At 39.6% G+C, this 26881-nt stretch overlaps 1 long non-coding RNA gene across 2 annotated transcripts; it reads right to left on the reverse strand.

Annotated features, from left to right (window-relative positions):
• Positions 1 to 17444: 17444 nt before the first annotated feature.
• Positions 17445 to 26828, reverse strand: LOC119474942. Of its 2 annotated transcripts, XR_005203685.1 has the most exons (4): positions 26710 to 26828; positions 25280 to 25362; positions 23333 to 23408; positions 17445 to 22883 (listed from the first exon to the last, which is right to left on the reverse strand). It is a non-coding gene; the product is annotated as an uncharacterized LOC119474942 (long non-coding RNA). The 2 variants fall into 2 exon arrangements; XR_005203684.1 differs by having other exon boundaries at positions 17445 to 23408.
• Positions 26829 to 26881: the final 53 nt, after the last annotated feature.

Raw genomic sequence — 26881 nt, forward strand, 5'->3', positions numbered from 1 at the left:
ACTTTACCTTGAGAAGCTGCATGACAGAGGAACTGAATAGTATATGGGGTATACAGCACATGCACTCTTTAAGTCCACTTTCTTTTTCTACTTCAGTGCAGCATTGAGGTTGCCCCAGAAAACTTTAAAATGAATGCTTTTGGTTAACAATGATCTGCTAAGCTGTTTGACAATAGATTTAAAAAGGTTGACTGTAAAGGAAACTGGATTCAAGATATTCAAGACGACACAATGCTCATTTCAAAACCCCATTGAGAAAATAGTGAGAACTGAAGAAATCCATTAAATGTGTGATGTTTGAATAATCTGTGAAATAATTCACAAGCATCAAACTACGGCGTGAAAATCAGCTGTCAATATTGAGAATGCAATTATGGAATATTCTGTAAATTGAGTTGACAATGTGGTAGTAACAACCAAATAATTATATTTCTTTTTATTGACGATAACCACGTTTTTTTGCAGTGAATATTGCACCGTAAACGAGAGACATACTGTATAGGAGATATAGCAGTTAATGGGTCTTAATCTCCAAACACCCTCACTGCATCCAGAGGTTTTGTTTTGGCTGATGTTTTGGAGCTCAAGAAGACTTCATGTGCAAGAGCTTAGATGACAACCATTGAAACAATTGGAGGAATTTATTTTTCATCCAAATTCATTTCGAAGAAGTAATTACTTGCAAAACATCCTCCACATTCACTCAGTCTCTTGAAGACTACAACTTGAAAATAGGTGAATACTTAATCACACTCGTTCATTAATGAAACTGGGTATATCCAACAAAATGTTGCAATCAAAGTGAGATTAAAACATCATCAATTTATGAGGGCATTTTGGACCAAGGCTGTCATGATAATAAATCATTTCTATGAAAGATAACAAGTTGTGGCAAAGCTTTAAAACATGATGTGAATGTCTTTTAAGCACCATCGAGTGATTCTCAACTATTTCACCTCATGAAACCACAGAAGGTTAAGGATTTCTCCTTATAGTACACGCTTTGAAGTTTGAGGTTAAAATTTCCACATTATTGCTGGTTCCATAATGCTGAGCAGGAATATATTTTGTTTTGCATGAAATAAAATCAGTAATTATATTAATTATGACCAGTCATTACACATTGAAGGCCAAGCTTTGCTGTGGGTGTATAGTTGTATGCGGAGCAGCGTGTCTGCATGTGTGCAAGGAAAGTCCCCATTGGAGTACGGTGAACATCCCATCAGGATATGTAACCTAAACAGCACAATGGAGAGAAACAGAAGGGCTTAGGGGCATGAAACACTCACCTTGAACCAGGCTGCTCCTTGCAGACACAAGGATTACCCATCTGCACATTTTTGAAGCCTTTTGATTAACAATGTGTCCAAAATGAAAGACGAAAAGGAGAAAACACAATTTAGTAATTTCAATGGCTGTCTGCAGATGGGTTGCCAACATATTTGGATAATTAACGTGTAGATATTTTCTTTATACTCGCCCCACGATGGCAATTAACATGTTTTGTGGAGAGGTGAAAACTTTTTTCGAGGCGGTGGAGATGGATGGAAAATGCATTAGAGGAGGTCATGAAAATGGGCTTCTATTCTTTGCGCTAAAAGGATGCTTTTATAAGGTGATAGCAATTGAGGAATAAAACCCCAAGGGCAAATAAATAATAAAGAACTCATCCTTAATTGGCAATCTTTTTTGGTTCATATAAATACCACTCCAAATTTCCAATCCACATTTCCATTGACTGCATGGCAAGTCTCTCTTGAACCAAAATTATGAAAGGCAAAAGGAGCCACAAAGCCGACCGAAAAGGACAACTCCATCTCTCAGCAAGCCAAAGGTTTACAAATTGCCCACTCTCTGTTCACCATGATACTATGCAATTCAATGAGAACAGTAATTGCCTGAAAAATAGTTTAAAAGATACATACTGTAGTTTTAGAGAAACCTTCACTCTGCAAACTGAATAGATGTGCTGTCGCCTATTTGAATAAATTTGAATTAAAACATGAATAAGTGCCTCCCTGCTCAAAAAGGACAAGCTGCGATGATGTCTAAACTCAACACCAAGGTGGAAACCCTCATTGTGATTGCCTTAAAATTCTGCTAATATGTTGGAGTTTCAACTAAATTTGCATGGGTGCCTTTTCAGACATTTACTTCTTGACTCAATTTGGCTGTGCACTGACACTGTTTATACTGGTTGTGTGTGAGCCATGGCCAAGGCCCTCACCCACGTAAACCTCTCTCTGTCGCCACCTAATGGCAGGAGTGTGTGTTCACCCTGAGCTCTGGAGCCCAGCTGAGGAAAAGTGTGCACCGAACACACATCCTCCCTCTCTCAGGTAATTATGTCTTTTATGTAGGAGACACATACAGCTACTTTAACATTGGATATCCAGCCGCCCTAATGGCCCATTATTCAAATAAATGGGGAGAAACAGTGTGGGGTTGGTGACCCCCTCCGTGCGGCAGGGCCCTCCATCCAGGCACACCTGCTGAGACAAGGTAACGTTTATCACTGACACCTTCGCAGGACAGAAACAAAATGGCAGGCGGGGTCAGCGGTGAGGAGCACACCGGGCCCGTCACACTGCAAACATATCCATTTGGTGCGGCTCTCTTGTGGTTGCCAGGCTACTGCCTAATATATGGTGACTGAGTGTGCGTCAGGAAAACAGAAGTAAGATGTTGACTTTGAGATAAGTACCTCTTCAAATTAAACAGAGCCATCACATTGCATTCAAAATAACATTTCCAAAGGTCAACTTTAAATGGTCCCCATTTGGCAAAAAAAAAAAAAAAAAAAATCCCTGTGTTCTTCAACTCTCTAAATTTGCATACCAGTTATGTTAGTTAGTGGCATTTAATTATTTATGTTTTAATTACACGGAATGAAGGGGATAATATCACTGTACGCTAGTTTTGTGGCGTGTGTGCCCCTGTCGTCTGAACACTCGGATGTCTCCTTATTAAAGTACACAAAAAGATAATTATGTCCGGCTCTGTCTAAACATTGCCATGGTGCCGCACTAGAGAATCATCGCTGAATTGGACACAGGAGAGGGTTAGACCTCTTATGATTAATGTGCTTGGTCACGCGCACTCAGGATTGGTAAAGGCATGTCAACTCCCTCGCTCTCTCTCGAGTCAAGGGTCGGCAAAATTGTTTTGATGGCGCTGATTGTCGCATCAACCAGACTTATCATGCAGCGAGCTCACCTATGGACTCCAGAGTGGTGAGCCTGCAGCTGAAGAAGAGACACACCCTCTTCCCAAAAAGCACATGATGAGTGCATCAATTCGGAAGTAACAAAGGCACAGGGGGGTTGTAGATAGATAGAAACACACATAAATAGACAGATATTGTATGTCGCTATATATACTGTATATGTAATGGTCAGGGTCAGTGATGGAAGGAAAGAGGGCGGCGAGTCTACATTTACAAGGCTCGTTCCCACCAGCTCTCCCACGAAACACCCATCACCTGGAAAGGCTTTGGCTGAATAGAGTTGCTGATGTCATTGGAGAGATGGTATTGATTGACCAAGGGGCAGCAAAGGCCAATGCAATTAAGAGACAAGAAAACATACAGCGTTAAAGACTGTGTAAATAAAGGGACTCTGCAGTAGGGCCAGACAAAGGCTAGTCCGGGGCCCATTCAGTAGCCCCTTGTTCACCGTTGGCCTGGGGTCTTCACGAAGGACTGAGGGTCTGGGTGGGAGGCCTGGGGGAGGTGGCGAAGAAGATAGAGGCAGTGTGTGTGGGTGTCCGGAGGGATAAGGACGGAGGGTGTTGCTAGGCTGTCTCTGAGAGGTCGACGAGAGCTTAGCCCTCCCTGTGTCCGGAACTATCAGGTGATCACGGATGATCTGCATCTCAAGGAGGGGCTGTTGAGAGGAAGAAGCTCTATTTTTATAGGCCTCTGCCTGGTTTGTTTTGCTGTCCTTATTACTCGTTTCCTTCCTTTCTTTCTCTCCCCTATCCGAGTATACTGTACAGTGAGTGAGTGAATGATTTATAGCAAAATAGATACTTTGATTTGGAATCTAATGCATGGTTGAGTCAATCATTTCCCTCTGTTATTTGCTCTTTAGTAAGCTAAACTATCTGGAGATACATAATCATTATTGTTGTGTTTCTAAACCATTTACAATGCGAACACATTGGGATATACCTGGTATGGGGTAATGTTTTGGTAATAACACTTGCATTCATTGTTAAACCTATTACAACAGAGAGAGTTTCAGAAAGGTCTAAAAAGAGATTGTTAATCATTGTTCTCGGTTACACCTTGTGCATACACAGTAGCGATGGTATCTTAAAATGTTTCAGCATGGCTACAATAAGAGACTGTATCCCCAGGAAAAAGGTCAAGAATCACCAAGACTTTACAGCCATGCTAGCAGCTCTGAGGCTGTACTCGAGCTTAAAGCTGGGGTCGGTAATCTTGAGAAACTAGCGAAAAGGAATACACTAGCACACTGTTTCCAACTCTTTTCCAATGAAAGTTCCGAAATCTAGCAAGAAAGCAAGCAACACTGACAGTCCGTCCCTTCAGGCCTCAGGCCATCATTATGAGCGTGACCAACAAACATGGCTGCTGTTTTTTTGTCAGAGCATTTGATTCATTGATTGCTGTTAGGATGTAATGAACTAATACTGTATGACAAAAAAAAGATATATTTGAACAACACTACCATCCCTACCTTTAATGCTAATGTCACCATGCTAATATGCACACAATGACAATGTTAACATGCTGATGTTTTGACGTTATAATTCTTAGCAAGGTCACCATCAAAGTTTAGCATGCTAGCATCCTAACATTTTGCTAAGCAACACAATCATAAAGTAGCCTACAGCTGAGGATGATGGGCATGTCATTGGTTTAGCAGGTATTTGGTCATAAACCAAAGTGTTGGGCAACTTTAAAAAGCTGACCTGATTTTGACAGATGTTTGTGTTAGTCCATCCAGATGTTGAGATATTTCACAGGATACATGACTTTTTTATTTCTTAAAAGCCTAACCAGGGACAAGGTTTGAAAATTAGCTATGGCTAGAAGTCCTGCATATATTGCATCAGTTGTAATTTAAATTTAACAATGCCCATATGTGATGGCTCTGTCGAATAAATTAATAAATACAAAATAAAACCTGCTGGTAGAGCTACAGAAAAAGTCAGGGGATCATTGTAGTCATTAGCCGTGTTTCCATTCCCATATTTTATTCATATTTTGAAGTATTGCATGAGAAAAGCTATACTGAATTGCAAAAAACACTTACTCAATTTAAAAAAAAAAAAATGTTACACTCGCTTGAGTTGATTTTTGCCTCTATCCAAAAAGAGTTGATGTGCTACATAGATTATGGAAACGCCTTTGCCGAATAAATTTTGACATAGGGAACATTTAACTCACTTGACTGATCAGGTGTTTCTGCTGTCGGCGTCTTCTTGGATATTCCCATAATGTATGAATGCTTGTCTTCATCTCAGGACAATATGAAACATCACCAAATGTTCTGAAGACCTCTCTCCATTTTTCTCTCGTAGAAGGTGAGATGGCCATGCCAACTTGTTTTGTTTCTGGTTCACAACATCTACTTATTCCAAGATCTGTTTACTGGGGGATTACAGCCATGAAAGACAATAGCGCCAACTTTTGACCAAACTACATTGTAGACGAATTTATTCACTTCAAACTAGTTAATGGAAATGGGCCTAATTCACCTTTTTTGCAAGGTTTCAAAAGTTTACTTAAAATTCACTTGACAAGAGAATGGAAACACGACTACTGTGATTAATTATTTTGGCAACATGGGTATATGTTTCAAATGTCATGGCAATCCATTCAATGGTTGTTTAGATATTTTACTAAAAACCAAAGTAGTGGACCAACTGACCGACCAACCAGTCGATTAGACTGTTATCAGGTCATTAAATGGGGCATTAGCAGTGTTATAAGCCTCATAGATGTGGGTCAGTAGGGCCCTGCTACACTCAATAGTAGGTTTTATCGATTTATCAATTCAACTGGTCGATCACGACAGTGACCTATAGCGACCGTAGTAATTACAACAGGAGCAAAAGCAGAAATGAGGCACGGTAGTATAGACAGTATGAAACTCCAGATGTGGTGGAGGTCGGGTGTGATGGATGGGACCAAAAAAGAGGGTTTTCACCAAGGAGACCAAGCTTTGCATCCCGCGAGACACCAACAATTGTGCTCTTTGTGTTCACAAGTGCAAAGTTTCACATGAACTTTTCTAAAGTAGTTATTTTAAACCGAAACACGATCTTTTGTAGTACGATCTAAGTGTATTTTTCGCCTAAACCTAAAGAAGATGTTGTTTTGTTGCCTAAAACTAAAGAAGCGGTTTTGTTTGTGTTCAAAATGTAATGTTTAATGCAGTTTTACATTGTGTTAAAACGTGTTGCTTTTCAGTTTTTTTCACTTTTAAAATGTAGTAGGCGTAGTAGGCCCCTACTGACCCATATCTATGATGATTATAGTGAGTCATAAGGCACATTTAATGGCCTGATAACAGTCGAATCGGGTGCAGCAACAGACATACCAACATTGCCATCCCTGAAGCCAGCATGACAAAACCTTGTAGTGTCTGGGTCGATCAAACTTATCACTGGTATTTCCATTAACTGTTAGGAACCTTTGATATTAAGAGAGAGTCATGACCGACCGTATGAACAAAAATAACTAGAATCTGTCATACGTTAATAACGCTTTGCAACCCACCGCCTCCTACTAATATGGGACTGAAGCTTATATGAATGACACGCATGCCAAAACTATTAGCATTGTTCTAAATGGTACTTTATGCAATATTCATTTGGGAGTGCGTGGTCCGTGTCAATCTGTGTCAGTGTCAAAGGGAGTGCTTACATAGACACAACAGGCCGCTAACCCCTCTGTTTGATCCAGCTCTTCTTCTGGCAACAAACAGAGCTGGGGGGTCACCTATTCTGATGTGCTTCCTCTCACCGTCCTCTGCCCCCCGCCACATCTGCATTGAGGAAAAACAATGGCCTCTACTTCATCTGTCTCCCAGGTGTCACCGCGAACATGATCCTGGGATAATTTAGCTCGCTCCTCATTTCTTGTTCATCAAATGGAGGCTAGTGTCTGCCTGTCCTTAGTCTCATTTACATTTTCTCATTAGCTCCGCACTTTTATTATTCAAATTGGCATGTTGTCTAGAAAAAAAGGGATGGGCGGATGGATGGGCGATGTTGTCGCCCCTTGCTCTCCATTTGCATCAATCTAAGCAACAAAGAAGTGATGAGTAGTCTGTACTCTATATGTATCACAAGCCACCTGAGGATGGAGGCAGCCGTTGTTGGCTGCAGGTAAGAAATTGTGCATTCTTTGTATGACTGTATTGCCTTTAAACCCTCTGGATAATGTATCACATTTACAGTTCTTCACACAACAAATAAATAGGATGACTATGACCTTATTTTCAATAGCAATAATACAAAACAACTGTTGAACCCTTTCTCTGGAAAAGCACTGGTGATATCCCAGTAGCGTGCCAATATATAGAAATTGTGGCAGACATTGTATGTGGCAAATTAAATGCCCTATCTCTCAGTGAAAAGAGCCTTACAGATATAACACATTATCTGGTGCAGTACCAGTATATATAGGCTTGAGTCCTTGACCATGATTTTAAAGGGTTCACCACATGACCATGGTCTTTCATCACATTCTGCAACAGAGGAATGCACATTAGTGCTTTCCTTTGAATGGCATGTGTACGTTTTCGCCCCTGCAATTCAAGGATGCTGCAACACGAAGGAATCAACCATATACATTTTCAAAATCAATTGCTTCTTGCACAGCGAGATACATAAACTAGCTGGTAATTTAGCTTTGGTGTAGCTGTCAGTGTGTTATGGGTTTAAATTTCAGCAGTCTAGGCCAAACGGCAGCATGAACGATGCCGCCGGTCCCTTCAGGGAACAAGCTGGTAATATATGGCGTAGAAGAAATCATATACGTGCACTAAATCAAGCAAGTTACAGACGGGGAAATGCACCGAGAGTCAACAGTGATGGAGAGGGGAACTGAGGATTTGATAGGTTCAATCTAAAGAGATGGGGAGCGATTAGATTGGGTGAGGGTGGGTGTCTGGAGACATGGGGGCCAATATTCCCCAGACGTCGTTCTACAATAAATATATTTTTAATTTGTGCTCTTTTATTAACCAGCAAAATCACTTCAAAATGAATAGCACATTATTAAGTCTTCTAGTGGCTCTTACTGTTCTTTATCATGAGTTTGTATCACTGTGCAATTCATCTCCAGCCATTCTTCACTCTAAATATGTTTTATATGAGCCTCCATTTATCATGGCCTGTCAGCTCTTAACTGTATCATTATTCAGTCTAGAGTTATAAATTGGAATCATTAAACGGTTTTTCATATAATCTGATGCAATAACTGCTCCCCCTTTATTGGCTTGTGAAAAGAAAATAGTAAATACAATTGTCTGTCAAGATCTTTGGAGATAGCCGTCTCTCTCAGGCTGAAATGAAATTAGGCCAGCCGAGGAGACAGGATCAATGTCAGCAGATTTGTTCGACTTTCATCGTGGAGGGGACGGGGTTGAGCGGATGAAGGATGGAGAGAAAAGGAAGCTGACACTGCTGAACCCGATGAGGAATGTTGGCTTTGCTGTCAATATTTTTTTTTTCATACCAGTGTCACATCAATCTGAGGTGTCTTTTCAACTTCTCAGTGCAGTTCGCCGCAGACATTCGTAATGGAGATATTACATTCCCTGAACTCAGCTAAAATGTGTGGTCTGTGCGGCTTTTTGTCCGGCATCTGAGGCGTTTTTCATGAAAGGAGGTGATGTGATTAACAATGACAATGTGGGGTCAAATTTTTCATCACTTGAATCATATTCTAATCAGAAGAGGACCTTGGCAGCGTGAACCATCCCTGTGACTACTACATACCAAATTGTAAAAAGAAGTTAAGCCCAAATGTTGTAAAAGGTTTGGGTATTTGGACAAGCTTTGCAGAATCATTTATATCACCAGAATTATCTTTTTTATGGCAAAGATGTTTGCAATACATTGCCATGTATTTATTTATTTATTTACAAATAACACACTTTAACAGTTTAGCAAAATATAATCCTAATGAAAAAAGGTGGTAACTGACACAATAATAAAATCCTAAAAGTGGTAGACTATTGAGAGAAGCTTGCTGTTTTGAGTCATTGTTTTCTCGTTTCTCATGCCATAAAAAGATGGTGATAAAAGATGTGATAAGATGGGTAAAGACTGCCACCCTGTGGCAACCTCATAGACCTTTTTGCTTCTACAGAACATACACATACTGTTCTACGAGCCTATGCTGCCATCTCCTGGATGTAATTCGAGATGAACCTCTGAAGAAACTGAGCAGCACTCAACTTTTGTGCTCTGAATTTGAACAGCAAGGCACTGTTAACAAAACTCGAACCTGGGCATGAGTGTTTTGTGCAGCTTACTCAAACTTTTACCAAAATATTATCACTCCCTGAAACCCTCTCCCTCATTTCCCACTAACAATAAACTGCTTGTGTAGTTTGGATCACCACTGAGATAAACATCTAAAAATGTGTAAAATCTGGAGAAAAGACAGAGAATTTAATTTGAATCACAAATTTCTTCCTTTCAGGTTAATATTGTTTTCATTATCTGCTGTATGAGAGACAAGCTCACACTGTGTGTCAGCATTTGGAGAAATGAAAAAAAACTGTCTTGAAAGTGGAAGATCAAGTGAGCAACTTCCACTTCCACACAGACGATGGCGTGTTTGCACCAGGTAGTGCAGCCATGTAGGAATGTGAGGTAGCCTAGGTTGTATGCAGTTGCTCAAATTAATAGCAAACACAACTGACCTGTGTGACCTGGATGAGCTTCCGCAGCCCTTCATTACTGATATTGAGCTAAAAGTCAAGAGTTTGACTTAAATGTGTTGTTGCAGTGAAACGATTTCAGAAGCCCATTTGCGATCTGATCATCTGAAGGAAACCACTTTCCCATCATGTTTTTCACTGATGACATTTTTTTTTTTCTAAGGAGCATTCAAGTCCAAGATTATGGGAAAAAATCCATTGTTTGCAAAAAAGCCCAGAACTCCAGACTATTTATTTACCTCTACTGGCCCATATTTCCACCTGCATGTTGAAGGTGTTTATATGTAAACTCCCCCAAAGGAGAGGCAGTTCACTCCAAGGTCTCTGTTCTGTCAATCTGGCGATAAAGCTCGGTCATGCTCTCTTTCCCCCCTCTTTGCCCCCCATCTCTTTCTCTCTGTCTTTCATAATACTTCAGCGTCTATCTGAGTGTGCCGTGTGAACGTTCTGGAAAATAAATTGCTCAGGGTGCTCCGCATGGGACGAACAAGCTAATACACATTTGTGGCTGTCACAAACTGGGCCGCACGGCCATGACAACAGAGGGAGAGGGTATTTTTTAGTTTAAAGAACAATATAAATTCAGCAGTGTAGGTGAGTGCATGGGTGGGTACATAAAAAAAAGTACATAAATGCAATGTTGTCTGGTGCAGCAACACCAAATGAGTGTCTCAGGGAGGAGAGAGAAACAGCAACTGAGCTCCAAGAGGGTTTTTAATGATCACTGGCACACAAGGCCCAGGTGTTGCTAGTGCTGCTGATGATGAGCCGAGGTATTGCCACTTTACTGATAACCCTCTCCCACGCCCACCTCCAATACCTGCAAGACAAGGTCGTCACAGTGGCAACGGTTTTCTACAGAAACAAAACAACCTTTACATCTTTAACAGTAAAGCTTCTTAAAAATTTAAATAGCAAACCTAAAGTATCACATGATAATTTGGAGAAACGTTATCCAGGTTGCCCTATTGGGAAAAGGACCAATTTCTTGTTTCCTGTAAACTCTACAGGTCAGTCAGTAGATTTACATATGATGAATGAACAAGGAGGAATCTTTGAGTTTGATCGGTAATAGTTCATGTTCTGACAGGCAGCTGCTGTTGAGTAGTTGAGTTTAAGTCAAATGTGTGGAGCTTAAGAGAGTTTTATGGCACACAAGGTATCCAAGTGGGACACTTTAAAGGCAAAGAAGGAACCTCAAATAACAAATATTCATACATTTTTTGTTTCCCTAACCCTAACATTCCTGAAGGGTAACTTTGACATTTTTCAACCTGGACCCTATTTCTCCATGTTTTGTGTCTTATTGACTAATGGGGACAACAATTTTTTAAATTGGTCAAGTACTGAGGTAGAATGCTGTAAATCGGCAATCGTGAAACAAGCAGCGAGGGTGAGTGAGCGTTTTTGCCACTGACAGGCTCAAATTGTTACTAACTGACAACATTATGGAAAGGCGGCATGGCGGTGCAGTGGTTAGAACTATTGCCTCACAGCAAGAGGGTTCAAACTGTGTGGAGCCCTTCTGTGTGGAGTTTGCATGTTCTCCCCGTTTTAGCATGGGTTTTCTCCGGGATCTCCAGTTTCCTCCAACAGTCCAAAGACATGCAGGTTAGGTTAATTGTTGACTCTAAATTGCCCATAGGTGTGAATGTGAGTGTGAATGGTTGTATATGTGTCAACCCTGTGATAGTCTGGCAACCTGTCCAGGGTGTACCCCGCCTTCACCCATTGTCAGCTGGGATCGGCGCCAGCCCCCTCGCCATCCTGAATAGGATAAGCAGTTACAAATAATGGATGGATGGTTTTTCTTACCTTTCGCTTGATCCGGTCTGTTTGTTATTGTGTCCAAATCCTGCTCAAGGGGAAGTCTCGCTGTGAAATCTGAATATCCGTATGCTCTGGCTCAAATAAATACGGGCAGCCATCAAATTCTAAGACCTCATCCACATTGTTGAAATCATCTAAATATTCAGCCAAATCTTTTAGATATCATTAAACTACGCCTTCTCTTCTCCAACATAACAAATTCTGTCTGGCTGGCACTCGCGTTTCCACCATGGATGTATTCCACTGTTCCACCGTTGTCTTCTGGCAACACATCACCTCGCGAGACTCTTTCCATAATGTCAGACGCTTCTAATAATAATCAGAGCCTATCATGATAAAAACAAGCACTTTTAGTGGACATAAATGATGGTGCCAGCTTGCCCCAATAGGATTACACTGCAGTCCATGAACGCCTGCTGGTTACGGTGCTCTCCCTCAATACTGGACCGATTTCAGAAATTGTTGTTCCTATTATCAGTTAGACACAAAACAATGGGATAACAGGGTTGAAAAAGGTTCCAGGTTGAAAAACAGTTTCCCTTTAATCTTGAAAGGCACACTAGCTGGATTAGTAGCTCAGCTACACAGCTAGTCTGAACTTAAAATACTAGATAGGGCAACCTGGATAACTTATAATACATTCTTTCACTTAGTAAGAAGAGCTACTTGATGGCTTACTCCTTGAAAACTCCCTTTACACTCAGCTTCTGTGTAATATTACTTACATTATCAGAAAAACTGGTTCTTTGGCTTCATCTGGTAAGGTTTAATTATTATTTCTTCAGTGCAGCTCTGCCTCCAACACTTCAGTCTGCATTTCGTAATTTTCTCGAGAAAAAAGTGGCTTAAGTCTCGACAATGTTCAACGATGATGACATGACCGACTGAATACGTGTCCTCAGTCACCCGTGACCCACGCTTCGTCAGACAGGCTGATTCTGCAAACGTGTCATCACTTTGCACCATCTTGTTGATGTTATCGCAGCTATCTGCGTTCTCCGTGTGAACTTGATATGACCCAGAGTGCTATGAAGTGAAGAAAAAAAGTCTGTAAATTTGTCAAGTTGGAGAAAATTAAGAGCAAAACGCCTTTACAGTGCACGGTAAAAGTCATAGGTGTTTAAAGGTGCCCCGCCGCCGTAAAGTTTCTGTAAAGTCAGGCCTATTCCACTGTGTACTTAATCTATGACAATAATTTCCCATGTTTTAAACTAAAATAATCATAAACAAAATTGCAAAACATCATTGTGGAAAGAACCATGTCCCTTTTAATTTCCAAAAGTCATTTTTCCTCAATTCAGCTGGAAAAACTGATGTCTTTCTTTCCTGATGCGTGTGCAGAGAAAGGAAAACTATTAAAAGTAGCCCATCAAACCTGTCCTCCGGGGCTTGCTTGCACTTGTCTTGGCTCAAGTTCAGGAGAAGAGAAAGAGGGCAGAGAATGGCTCAGGATGAATCATCTGAAGACAAGGAGACAGTGACAAATCCATTTTTAGCTTTAACTCAAACATTTTAGCTCCAGAATGCTAATAACGTCTCGCTTGGTTTAGTCAAACGGCCTCTGAAGAGTGAGTATCACTTTCAGAGGTTTTCCCTCTTTGTTGACAGGTCGCAGGCCCGCTGAAGAATCACCACTGACACCGACTTAACTCCCCCAGCATTAACGCTTCATACAGGAGTCTAAAGTTATGATATAGCAGCTGAAGGTGGATTATGTGGGCTCCGAAAATCAGGATCAGATGGTGCTAGCATCTTTGAATATGAATCATATTTTCAGCTATGATGAGATACCTGGCAACAACCTCTCATCTTTTGTGTGTAAATGTAGGTAAAAGTCCCTGTATCCCCTATGGTGTTTTGCTTCTGTTAAGGTGGAAACCAGGAGTGGTAGTAAAGAGTTTATTTAAAAGGTGACAAATTAAAGGAAGAGCCGACATGTTATACATATACGCTGTACTCCACCAAATACATTTTTCATCCTTCCAGTAGTATGTAATAGTTTCACACACTTGAAGAATCTATGAGAAGCAGCACTGAAGCTGTTCAGGCAGCTCATGGTATGGTGGCCCAGCACCATAAGACACTTTATTTTGGGTTTTTTCTTGAATTTGTCACTTATATAGATGAGACTCCTACTACTTCCTGGTGCAAAGAATACAATGGGCCTCTAATATTTACCCTGCTAGTTCTGTACTGTGACTGATTTGTAACTATTGCCTACTTGAAAAGGCAGGCCACATGGGTCAGTGACTGCACTAGAAGGTTGTGGGCTTATCTCTATTGTCTGTCTGGTTCTTACTTAAAGGATAAGTCTTGTGATGTTCTATATTTTTCTTAACAAATTCCATGAAGAGACCAAAACCAACAATGAATTGATAACAATTATTGTCCATGTATTGCAGATCCTGATATAGCTTATCAGTCATCTGTGCCATTGTTGTCCAAAACCCCATCAATGAGACACAACGTTGCATTGGGCAGGCAACAAACGCCACGTAAGGAGGAGGTCGGGGTGGATAAGTAAAAAAACACCAGACTTCCGCCCAGGAGACCGGTGTTCGTACCCCGTGTGAAACCAGAAGTCAACGTTGAGTTATTGGTCATGTAACTTCCATTAAGTTATGCCACTTCCGGTATTATTTTAACCCAAACCATGTTTATTTCCTAAACCTAACTAAGTAGTTTTTGTCATCTAACTTCTATACTTAAGTTAGAGTTAGGGCAGAAATTGACATGTGCATCACGCATTGCTACAGTAGACATTCATAGGAAAACGCACGAAAATGATGAATAACTTTTCGTAAGATATCATACGAACCGTTGTATAAGGATATGTTGCATTGGGTGACATCCAACATCCATTACAATGAACGTGGCTACTGTAGTTTATTCTTGACTCAATCCTGCTAACACTGTCTTGCCACTGTATATACTCAGTAGGGCACTGAATCTGTATTAATCCAAGGCTGAAAATAGTCCCAAACAAATGCACTATTTTCTTCTGCTTGAGTTATGTTTGCCAAAAACTACAATGCCCAGCTAATGTAGGAAATTATCGAGCATTTTTTTTTAAAAAGCTGAAAGTATATATTTGGGACCAGTTTTTAAAAATGTACATCTTCAGTAGGAGCCAATGAACTTGGGGCAGAGAGCCTCAGACAGGAGAGGCGGACTAACACAATGTTGGTGTTAAGAAAGAAGATAAGAAAATTTTTTTTTTTTTACATTTTTTTTACCATTATTTTCTACCTAATATATTATAAACTAATTTGTTAACCCATATTTTAAAAAAAGACACAAACACTCCACTGAATTGTTTAATGTCAAAATACCAGGGAAGACAGAATGCATGTATCATCATCATCATTATAGCAATCATTATCATTACAATGACAAAGAACAGGAATGCTATAGCGTTTCAGTCCACAACTGGCTTCATCCTCCTATCCTTGGGTAAGTATCCTGCACACTATGTCATGAGGAAATCCTTGCCATGTCTTTGAGTGAAGGAGGCTCTCAGCCAGTTTATCGCTGCTCACTGCCAAGGAAAGACTCAACCCTCTGATCCCGGGAAGTACGCCGCACTCTTTCTATTTGATGTTGTAATTGTTTCTCTGTCTCGGACAGGAGGTCTGGGACGTGTTTTTCTGGAGGAGGAAACACTTGGAGTTCCATCTCTGTACATGTTTTGGAGATGTGGCAACAGGTTGTGGTCTGCAGCATATGGGCTCACTTTAAAAGCTCCACAAAAGCTTCTCCTTTGGGATAATTGTAGCATGAATTAGACCAGGGACGCTTTGATTTATCAACATAGTTGTTGACAAGTTTCCACCCCTTCAGACTTTCCATTGACAAATCTTCTGTGATAACCCAAACCTGTTACCATAACACTAAACAGCATCAAATGACACTTAATTCATCATCTTGGACAAATTGTCTTCGGTGTAATGAGCTAATGAAAGGACAGTCGAAGCAAGGTGGTGGCAGAATAATTTCCTTATGTTGCAAATTTCAGCTGAGGCAGCCGAACATCCTCTAATTACACCGGATGAAGGTAAGCTCTCCTTGACATCTTATAACACTGAGACCTTTGAACCAAGCCCATAATTAGCTGTAATATGGGTGTAGACAATTGAAATATGGTTACATCAACACTGACATTGAGCAATTGAGGTTTGCTGTTATACATTTTGCAAAGCTGTTCCAACAAATAACATCATCACATGTGGGCTCCACCACATTCACCATTATTATTACAGCTCATGTCAACAATATCTGACATCCATCATGATCTCGCTTGCAACTTTGACCACAAATAATTACGAGTGCAGCCACAAACCACAAAGGGATGATATTATTTGATATTATGTGATATGACATGTTGTAAAATAAACACAGCAAATACATACATAACATTTTAAATAGTCAACATCCAAATATCCAATCCAAAAACTAATGCAGGTGTTTATAGAACATACACTATAAACTGATAGTGTCCGAACTAGTGCTGAAGCAATTAGTCGATTAATCAATTACAGTAGTTGATGGACAGAACAGAACATTTGCAGACATTGATAATTGATTAATAAGTAAAATCAAGCAAACAAATCCAAACATTTGCTTGTCAAATGTGAGGATTTGCAGCTTTTCTCTTTTTTCTATTACTGTAAATTTAATAGCTTTGTCTTTTGGACTGATAGTTGTACAAAACAAGTCATTTGAAGACATAACCTTGCCTTATGGGAAATTTGATGGACATTTTTTGTTTTTCTGACATTTCATAGAATAGATGATTAATGATTAATTGAATAAATAAATAATCATCACATGAATTGATAATGAAAATAATTGTTACTTGCAGCATTGCATTGCATTGTTGAAACATAAGTTGGCACTTTCTTTGTTATGAACTCTTTTCGGGTGACAATAAAGAGGAACACAGACAAAACATCTGAACAACAATACATCTACATCTAGACAACCAAAACACAATACTAAAGGAAATAAAAGAACACATACTGTAGATAAATTGGTACTTTTGAATAGACTCATGTTTGTGCATGGGGAAGCGGACATTGGTAAATGGCCAGTGGTAGAAAGTAACTAAGTACATTTACTGAAGTGCTTGTTTTTTTTACTTATAAGCTTATAAAATACAACACATTTTTAAAGATCAAACCAATGGTTTCCAACCTTTTTGGCTTGTGACCTCACATTTCACATGTGAATTGTTTGCACTTAAATGCAATTTATTGACTAAATTATCGAATATTTCATGAAGCAAAGCAAATTAAAGCAGATTTGTGTATCAGAACTTAGTTTTTTCATACTTCATACCCTGTTGATCATCTCATGACCCCTCAGATGTATCTTCTGACCCTTTGGAGGGGCCCAACCCCTAGGTTGAGAACCACTGGACTAAACTACGTAATTGTATATTACGTAGTTTAAACTAGCTCCACCTCGACAGTGATGCATTAACAATCTAATAATGCCATATATAATAATCTATGAGTCACAGGCATGACACATGTACTTTTACTTTGATACTGTAAGTACATTTTGCTGCTAATACTTATGTACCTTTAATTAAAGGTGCAGTGTGTATGATCTGGCACATCTAGTGGTGAGGTTGCAGATTGCAACCAACTGAAACTTCTCCCGTGTGCCAAGCATGTAGGAGAACTGCAGTGGCCAACTAAAAAAAGCAAAAACACGAATGGCCCTCTCTAGAGCCAGTGTTTGGTTTGTCCGTTCTGGGCTACTGTAGAAAAATGGCGGCCGGCTCCGTGAGGAGGACCCGCTCCGCTGTAGATACAAACGACTCATTCTAAAAAAAACTCAGCAAATCCTATTTTCAGGTAATTATACTCCGAAGAAAATATACTTATTAATATTATATTCCATTCCTGCCAATAGATCCCCCTAAATAATACACACTGTTCCTTTAAGTAGGATATATTTTCATACACTCTGAATACTTCTTCCACTACTGTAAATAGCAAACATTTTTTGGGCTTCATTCAAGAAAACCAGATACACAACAAAAATAGACAAAACATCATATATTGAAATAGTTCATATTTTTTATTTTATTTCATTTTATTTCAAGTCCAGTCTCTCAGTATTATCACACATAAAGTAGGTACTGTATTGTCATGTGCTTTTAATTTGACCTCAGTTTACCTTGCCTGCTCTTTCACTCCCACTGCTTTCATGTCTCAGTTGTACACACAATGCATTTTGTGCCAGCTGGTTTCTATTCTGTTCAGACATACCAGCTTCCTTCTATATTTACAGTCATTATGCTGAAGACAGCAACAAACAACAAACAGTAAAAGTTGACTTACACACAGTAGTTAGCCTAGATATTTTCACACACTTGCTCATTATTTCAAACCCGGCGACTGCAAGGTTAGGCAGTGCATTCATTCAGGAAGGGGCATGCTAAGGAAAATGGGGGAGCTATGAGGGGCTTTTTCTTGGCCAGCAAGTCCAGGCTTGGTTGCAGGCCTGTCTGTCCCTACTCAACGCAAACATGTCAGACATTTCACCACCGGTATGAGAGAGCTAAGGTCCCCCATTCCTTTGCTGCAGGTTGAAGAGATCTCCAGCTCACACTGTAAGCATGAACAGGGTTAATTTGTTAATCCTACATAATTAGCTTTTTATGCTTATTCTTTCTAAATATGGAAAGCCGATGAGGGACATGAGGATTCCTGAAATATTTGCCAACTGTAAAACACACATGTATATTCTGAAAGCTGAAAGGCAAATGTGTCCAGATGTGACCAAAAAGTAATCATGTGGGTTAAGTTTCTGACATTGGTCGACGCAGGATCAACTGCTCACTTAACCAGAGCCTGGAGTCAGTTTTCACGTTTACCCTCTCGATTCTGGACTCGCACAGTGCCGCACTACAATTCACGGAGTAGAGACGTCCAGTTGATTAATCCACGGGTGTCGGGACAAACAAGTCTCCATTATACAGACACTGGACTCGAGTTGTGCAGCTTTCAACAGATCACCGCCATGACAGACGACCACAAGCAGGAATACATATGCATTTCAGGAAGTCAGCACAGCTCTCTTGTGAGAAAAGTGAAAGCGCGGCTCTGGCTGGAATATACTGAGAACACCCAAAACAAACCCACTTCCCCGGCTCAACTGGCATCCACACAAGGGTAGAAATAAGGGAATGTATTTATGAGCATCTGGCTGTGGTTCAGTGAGGTCAGTGCACTGATAGAGCACGAGGATAGATCCCCGCTCCTCTGCATATTCCAGCAGAAGAGCTAACGTGGCTTGTAGATTGTGTGGTTTTCTGCCTTATTAGCAAATCCACAAACTTAGATTTCAGCTTTGTTAAACGCAGTAGAAGTTGTTGCATCGTAAATATAAAAGTCTTTGTGTAAAAGCAGCACTGCGTTAGCTAGTTGGCACGTGTTTTCGAGCCAGAAGTAAGAAATCAAATCCAGTATGGAGCCCCCTCACCCTGCACATACACACACACACACACACAACACAGATTCCCCAGTGTTGTGACATCAATATTCAATCTGTCTTTGGGATTTCTTTGTCAGGACGGCACGATTATGCTGGTAACATTGACTGATATCGAGCTTGGCTTTTGGAAGAAGACACACGGTTCTCATAAGCCCATTAATCTTAAAAGGAGCGACTGTCAGAAAACATACAGTACCCCTATCCCTGACATAAAAAAGGCCCGTCCAAGGCCTTGATTTCTGGTTTGGCGGAAAACGATATCACACCGCCTCCGATAGAAGGCCTTGAATGTCCTTTTTGCAGACTTTTCCATTATGGATCTGGCATCCTGAAGCTTAGAAGCAGAGATATACACCGCAACTGCAAATACATGACACACGACTGGATTTACAGGCTCAAGGAGGGTCATTTGAGGAATCCCTACTTATTGTTATTACAGGTGTCTCGGAGCTTTGTCTAAGTACAAAAACTAATTTAAGGCTAAGTAACAGAGAGACGACACAACGAGGAAAGCTAAAAGTCAAAAGCTAATCATAAACATTACAGCAGAATTGTGAACTGAAAATAAAAAGGTTGATGTCAATTTCCACATGTGACCCGGTGTTTATTTTTTTTTTTGACTCCCTGGGCTGATTTCCAAGTAAGCATGAATCAGCAGCAGCCGTGGAGTGGATGGAGTCTGAAGTGCTCCAAAAGTAATTAAGGTTCCTCGTCTTAATCGACAACAGATCCAGCCCAGCGAAGTTCCAAACAACAACCAAGCATGTGAGCATAAAAAGGTGCAAGTAATAATGCCCAGCTTTCTGACTGAACAGACTGCATAGACTATGAGCCTGAGTGTTAATGATGTAGTAACAAAACAAATGAGCAGTTATGCAGCTCGGTCAGAGAGTAAACCCCATTAAAAAGACATTTTTTTTCCCCAGTATTTTATGAAGTTTATGTGATTCACTCCCTACTGCAGGTGTTGTCTGTTTTCATCCCTCTAAAATGCTTTAACCAACCCCATCCCCAGACAAGAACAACAACCTTCTTGACCTTTGGGACACAGCTGAGTGCTCCTTTGGTTTGCCTTCAAATTATTTAGATCAGTCTGCAACAGTTTATCTTTTACCCAAGAGTTGGGAGTGAGAATGTGTTGCAGAAAAATATTTACTTGCTCTCTGGCTACAGGTCAGAGTTTCACTTTTTCATCATGCAGGACTATTCTGCTCATGGCCATAGAGGGAGCTCTTCATCATCATTTTACACTGTTTGATTATCATGCAGTACTGAGGAAAACCATGGTCTTGGTCATGCAAGTGTATGGGCACTGGTTTAAAACATGGCAATAAGTTCAGCATAAAAAGATCTGTTTATCTTGAATAAAATTTGTGTAAAAGAAAGTACAGAAAAACTTAAGCCCCCAAGTATGACACAGGGTAAAGTTATTATTCTTTACAAGTAAATTTAAACAATTCAGACTGGAATCTAAAAAAATCTGCCAGAATAAACAGCCACATTTAATAATACAATTTTCCTTTATCTATCGGAAGTAATATACCATCATTTGATCATCACTTGATCTTCATCCAGATTGTGATGATGAATTAAAGCCATGTCTGATAAAGAGGTCACACCTCAAGTCTTCATTATGCTAGCTCCAGTCTGATAGCAGCAGATGCTTAACATGTGTGTGTACTTATCACTAATACTTATGAGTGAGTTATCTTTTCCCATTTCCAGAACAGATCATCATCTCCCTGACGTTATGGTTACTGATTCTTTTTAGAAGTCACACTTGAATCTTAATATCTTAATGAAGTGCATCATGATAAGTGCAGCCTCTTGCTACTGTGCATTAAACTACAATGTTCCAGAAGAAACAGCTGCTGTATTGCAGGAGTGGAAGGCTTATATTATGACCTCACTTCACACCAATATGCACTTTGTACTTGGTATGAATGCTAAAATTTAGTTCGGCACAAATAATGAAAGAGTATGAATACAATTTCCAGTCAAAGTGTCTTTGACGAGCTCATTGCCAAACTCATTGCACTGAAAGAAGAGGTGGCATGATGATAATCACTGCTTCTTACCATCTGAAATGTCATCTTAACACATTTTAAAACTAATTTATTGTGTTTCATCCGTGTCTTTCATTTTGAATGAGGCGTCAGATTAAACTCTTAGATGATGCAAAGTGAGATTTTGATGTAATTGTATTCCAACTAAAGGCAAAAAAATACAAAGTATGTGTGAATACTACCAGACTTCATAGTTTCCAGATCCGAGATCAGTTTGCAAATGTCTGTTCATATTTTGTGATGACAGTTTTTTTGAAATCACAGAAACCGAGAGAAAAAAAAAGTGTTTTCCTAATATGTTTCCACTTTAAATGAAAACCAGATTTGTTCCCCAGCACACAACAAAGTTGTCATGGACTCCCAAGGACAGCCAGCGGTATAAAACTAAAACAATCTGAAACCACACATTTCTGACCGAGCACATTTTGTTAGGTGTTGTAATGAGTAAATAACAGAAAATCTGGCTGGTTAATTAAGTATTAATTGAGACATTTTGCCTTAATATTATACTATCTTTGAAATATGGTAACTGCAAGTGGAGGTAAAGATAAAGAAAGGGGTCCACAACTCTATTTTCTTCACAAACACCCCGCCTCCCCACAGATTTAGTATGGGATATGTCTGCTTCTCCCCACAAAACAGTCAAAGTACATGCATGATCCTCAGGCATCTCCCTCAATGTAACAATTAGAAGCACGCTCAGAACATGAAGACACATGAGACGTGTTTAGTGAAGGTCACAAGCAATTACCCAGCCTGGTAAAAGCTGGCATGTCGCACATGGCACCGCTGCACGCCCTCATTAGGCGTGTTCTGCAGCTCAGAGTGGGTCTTGTGGCTATAAAAGAACTGAGCTCGCTGCCTTCCAAGCCTCCTTTTAGCAGAACCTCACCAGCAGGAGCACAAAGAAACTACACATCACCACCTCTGGATCAGATAGGAGTGGACAAACCTTTTTTTTTTTGTAGAGGAGGGGGAGCTACTTGACCGAGGAATCTATGTGTTTCTTTACAGGTTGGGCTTGGTTAGCTTTCAACAGGATAAACATTTATTCCCCCTCCTTCCTAATAATGAGCAATAAGGGATTATTACCTTTAGACTAAATGTGAAACTTTAGGTTTAATGTATTGGTTTTAACATTACAAAAAGATTACAAATGAGGGCCAGAATAGCTGGTGCAAATGTCTCCACAAAGCAGCCTCGGGAGCAAATGTATATTGTTTGCTTTTACCTGCACTGTTTTGGATCCAAATGGGAATATAAGGAGCAGCAGGTTTTTCTGTGACACACTTTATTTTCAAACTCATAGCCTCACGTTGGTCCTGGTGTGCTATAAATGCACACAATCTGGACCCTGTTTAATAATTCCCATGCTGAGGAGCACTGAGATCACTAAACTCTGCAAATCAAAAACGTAGGCACAAAAAAAAGCTCTTCATTAAAAACACCATGGCTCATCCAGTTGTGGAAAGACAAATTGAAACCATGACTAATACAGAGTCTGCTTTTGTTGAAATGCATTTGTCATTCTGGAGATGGTTATGATGTTTACCTGATGAGAGATGAGCAGCTAATGTCCAAAATGCTACAGACTGTTAGTAATAATTGAAACTTGTTGAATCACAGCTACTATATTTTGCATTTTTTTTTCTCATGCCAAGAACACACACACACACACACACACACACACACACACATACAGAGACACACACGCACACTTCTATTGATTTCAGCTCTTTTATCATTTAAAAAAAGCAGTTTATAAAGTAAAATCAGTGTAATTGCCCCTGAAAAATAAAACTCAATTCCAGCACACACACCTCCAGATTCATCCACACACACACACACACACACACACACACACACACACACACACACACACACACACACAATCGGCCACCTTTCAGACTCAGTGACTAATACAACTTGAAATTCTCCTTAAAACGTTAAAGACAAAGCCCACTTGAGGAAGTGAATCCTTTGATGACACTTAAAACCAACCTCAATATTGACAGTCGGGGGTCGTCGCTCCTCGCGGGCGTCAGGTGTCGATCAGATGAGTAAACTCGAGTCTGATCTGAAAGCGATTTGGGAGGAAATTTCACACTTTGAAGACCGACGTCTGTTTTGTGGGCTTTTCATATAGTCTTCCTGAACTGAATAAACAATAAAAAAATAGCACTGAAAAGAAAAATAATCTAAAGTCCTGTAGCTACATTTGAGAACACATTCTACAGGGTGATACAACCAACCTGTCACCGACCAAACCAAAAGGCCTAAACGAGAGAGAGAGATTTTCTGGACGTCAGTGTGAATGCTGCAGCAAACTCAGCATTATTTAATATGAATTCAAGATTTATATATACAAATAATAGCGCCAAAAACATTAAGAGGAATGACATATAACCCCTGAAGGTGAATCAATCCTCATCTATTTGGGAACACTTTCATTAATATTGAAATAGAGAAAAGTATTCGATAGGAAACACTATGAAACGCTTCAATCTCTCAGATAATAATATAATATTCAACCAGTAACAGTAATGCAATAAAAGCTATGGACATTTGACCTATTCGGTGATCATCATTAGACAAAACAACCACCATTATAATCTAGTGGCTATAATCATATTTAATTTGCCTGAAAGTTTCCTCCCATGACTTCCATCTTGATTTGCATGATGATTTTAGTTCATAGGTCTCCAGAGATGTCGTTTAAAGATAAAAATCCAAGTTTGTGTTTAGTGTGAACACCTCTGATGAAATGGCAGTGGATACTTTAGCACCTCGGAGATAAAAAAAAAAAAGAAGAATATAGAATATAGAATAAAGAATATAGAATATAGAATATAGAATATAGAATATAGCCATACTGCAGTAAAGACACGTCAGTCAGTGTTATAATTACGCGTCATCCATCATTACATTTTAAAAGGAATATGAAGGAGGGTGCATTTTGCGTTTGTGTTTATCCTGCAGCATATTTATGAGGGCATGTATTGCATAAATACACTTTAAAAACGAGGGGAGCCGTTCCACATTGTTGTTGTTTTGTCACACAGGACGAGCAGACGGTTGCAAAGAGGTGCGCACCTGATATAATATATCACCACTGGATGGATATATTATGCGCAAAAAGCACAACTGCACCAACGGGTGTAGTGTGCGCGTGGATTATTTATTAATATTTATTATATATTTACGTAATTATATAATACATATATTCACCTTTAAATGTCCATACGGATATATGAAAACGCATTTTTTAGAGAAAATCCTTTAGCAGAATAAGATTCCAGTAATAAAAGCAGACCACCGACCTCTCTGCTGTTTATCTAACCTACATAGCTTGAATTTATACTGTAGCTACCGCGCACATTTTTTGGGGCTTTTATTTATTTTAAAACCATCTGAACTTTAGAAATAAAAACCTTGAATATATATAAATCGCAACACAATAACTTAAGATATCTAAGTCTGTGCGCTTTTTAACCTATCATCCCTGTAAAGGTGAATACAAAATTAAAAACAAACTAAGTAATGCAAATTAAATTTCACTGGCACGATATATGCATTCACTTTTACATGTGATCCTCGTTTTCCAATATTCCAAAGACCATGGCAGGTCTTAAAAACAGACACATCATTCGTTAAATGTAATTACATTAAATAAAAAATTCAAAATTTCAGACTGCCTAGTGATGCAAAGTATACATTAACAGGGCAAAAATAATATTAAAGAAAAACATGAATTTTAAAAGTTCTATAGTTTATAATACAGGCCTTCTTTGTGAGTTTATAAAGTGGACTCGTTAAGGACACCGTATATAAAATATAAATTTGATGCGTAAATGTACGCACCCTCTCATGTTACTATCCATATTAAATACAAAGAAAAAATTATAGTTTGTTTTTCTATTGAAACATTTTAGAAAAGGGTTTACCTACCCCGAAAATAGTGCTCATGTCAAAGAAGTAAGCCTGTGCTGATAAAACCATGCAATTCCTACGTTGTCCAGATGAGGGGAGTCCTGGCAGACAAGTAATAGAGGACAGACAGAGAGAGACAGGACGATGGGGAGAGAGTGAGAGACAGGCAGCAGAGACACACAGACAGAATGAGACTGAGATGTCACTTATTAAAACAATAATTCATACTCAGCAGCAACAGATGAAGTTACCTCCAGTGTGCCACCACCACCACCCTGCAACATGCATGCAAATACAGCATGCAGATATGAATTCACTTCACATCCAGACGTCCACGATTAAAAAAAGAAAGAAAAAAAGTGTCCATCACTATAGCATCTAACTTTAATCGATTCTTCTCCAGAAGCACCCAGCTCCCTCTGAACCCAACCTGATGCTTTCCATGTGTCCTGCTGCTCCCAGATCTGGATGGTGAAGTGGCCCAGGAGACAGACAGAGAGGAGAGGGGTGGAGGTGGAGGTGGGATGTGGTGGTCGTGGGGGGATAAGGACACTGCACCTTGTTACCATTGGGTCGACTGTTAAGTTTTACAAGTAACGTTTTGCGAGCTTATAAACGATACCTTCTAAACTTGCACAGGAAACTCCGAAAACATGCTGTGATAATGTATGTCTCTGGCATCCAGTCGATATCCCCATAGTCTGGGAGCCCAGAGATCTACAGAGGTATCGATTACATGAGCCACTTCACATGTTTGATGCTCCAACACTGGCTTATAAAAAGACTCAGGCTGCCAAATGACTCTATACCTTCAGTTTGTCTATAGGTAGAAAAATATATTTGATAGTATGTATGACTAAATACAAATATTGAATAAAATAGCCACAAATGCAAACTATAATATTGGCATGTAAACTATAGCCAACATATCATCCACAGGTGAATAATTTCAGGTGTACTGATGTTATTTTTCTTATCAAATCCACAGGCTACTACCCTGTGATGCGCACTAAACACATGTTACCAATATAAAACATTGTTAACCAATATAAAACATTGGTAACCAATCTAAAATATTAGTAACCAGGAGGGTGTCATCCCATATGTCTCTTCATATATACCTAAAAAACATATATACCTTCAGTTTGTCTATAGGTAGAAAAATATATTTTATAGTATTTATGACTAAATAAAATATTGAATAAAATAGCCACAAATGCAAACTATAATATTGACATGTAAACTAACCAACATGTCATAATTTCAGGTGTACTGATGTTATTTTTCTTATCAAATCTATAGGCTACTACCCAGTGATGCGCACTAAACATATGTTACCAATATAAAAACATTGGTAACCAATATAAAACATTGGTAACCAATATAAACCATTGGTAACCAGGAGGGTGTCATCCCATATATATCTCTTATGTTGTATGAGTCCTTACCAGAAGGCTGCATGTTGGATGAAACGTTTCCCTTTCTGCCACTTCCCCTATGCAAAATATCCAAGGAGGCTGCACAGCTCCAACCGGATGAGGTTTTTGCATTGGCTGACAGCTTTTCCCAGCAGCAGGACAGACCAATGAGACCAGACCGGAGTCTCGGCGTATAACAGAG

Source organism: Sebastes umbrosus, chromosome 16 (genome assembly GCF_015220745.1).
Source record: "Sebastes umbrosus isolate fSebUmb1 chromosome 16, fSebUmb1.pri, whole genome shotgun sequence".
NCBI lineage: Eukaryota > Metazoa > Chordata > Actinopteri > Perciformes > Sebastidae > Sebastes > Sebastes umbrosus.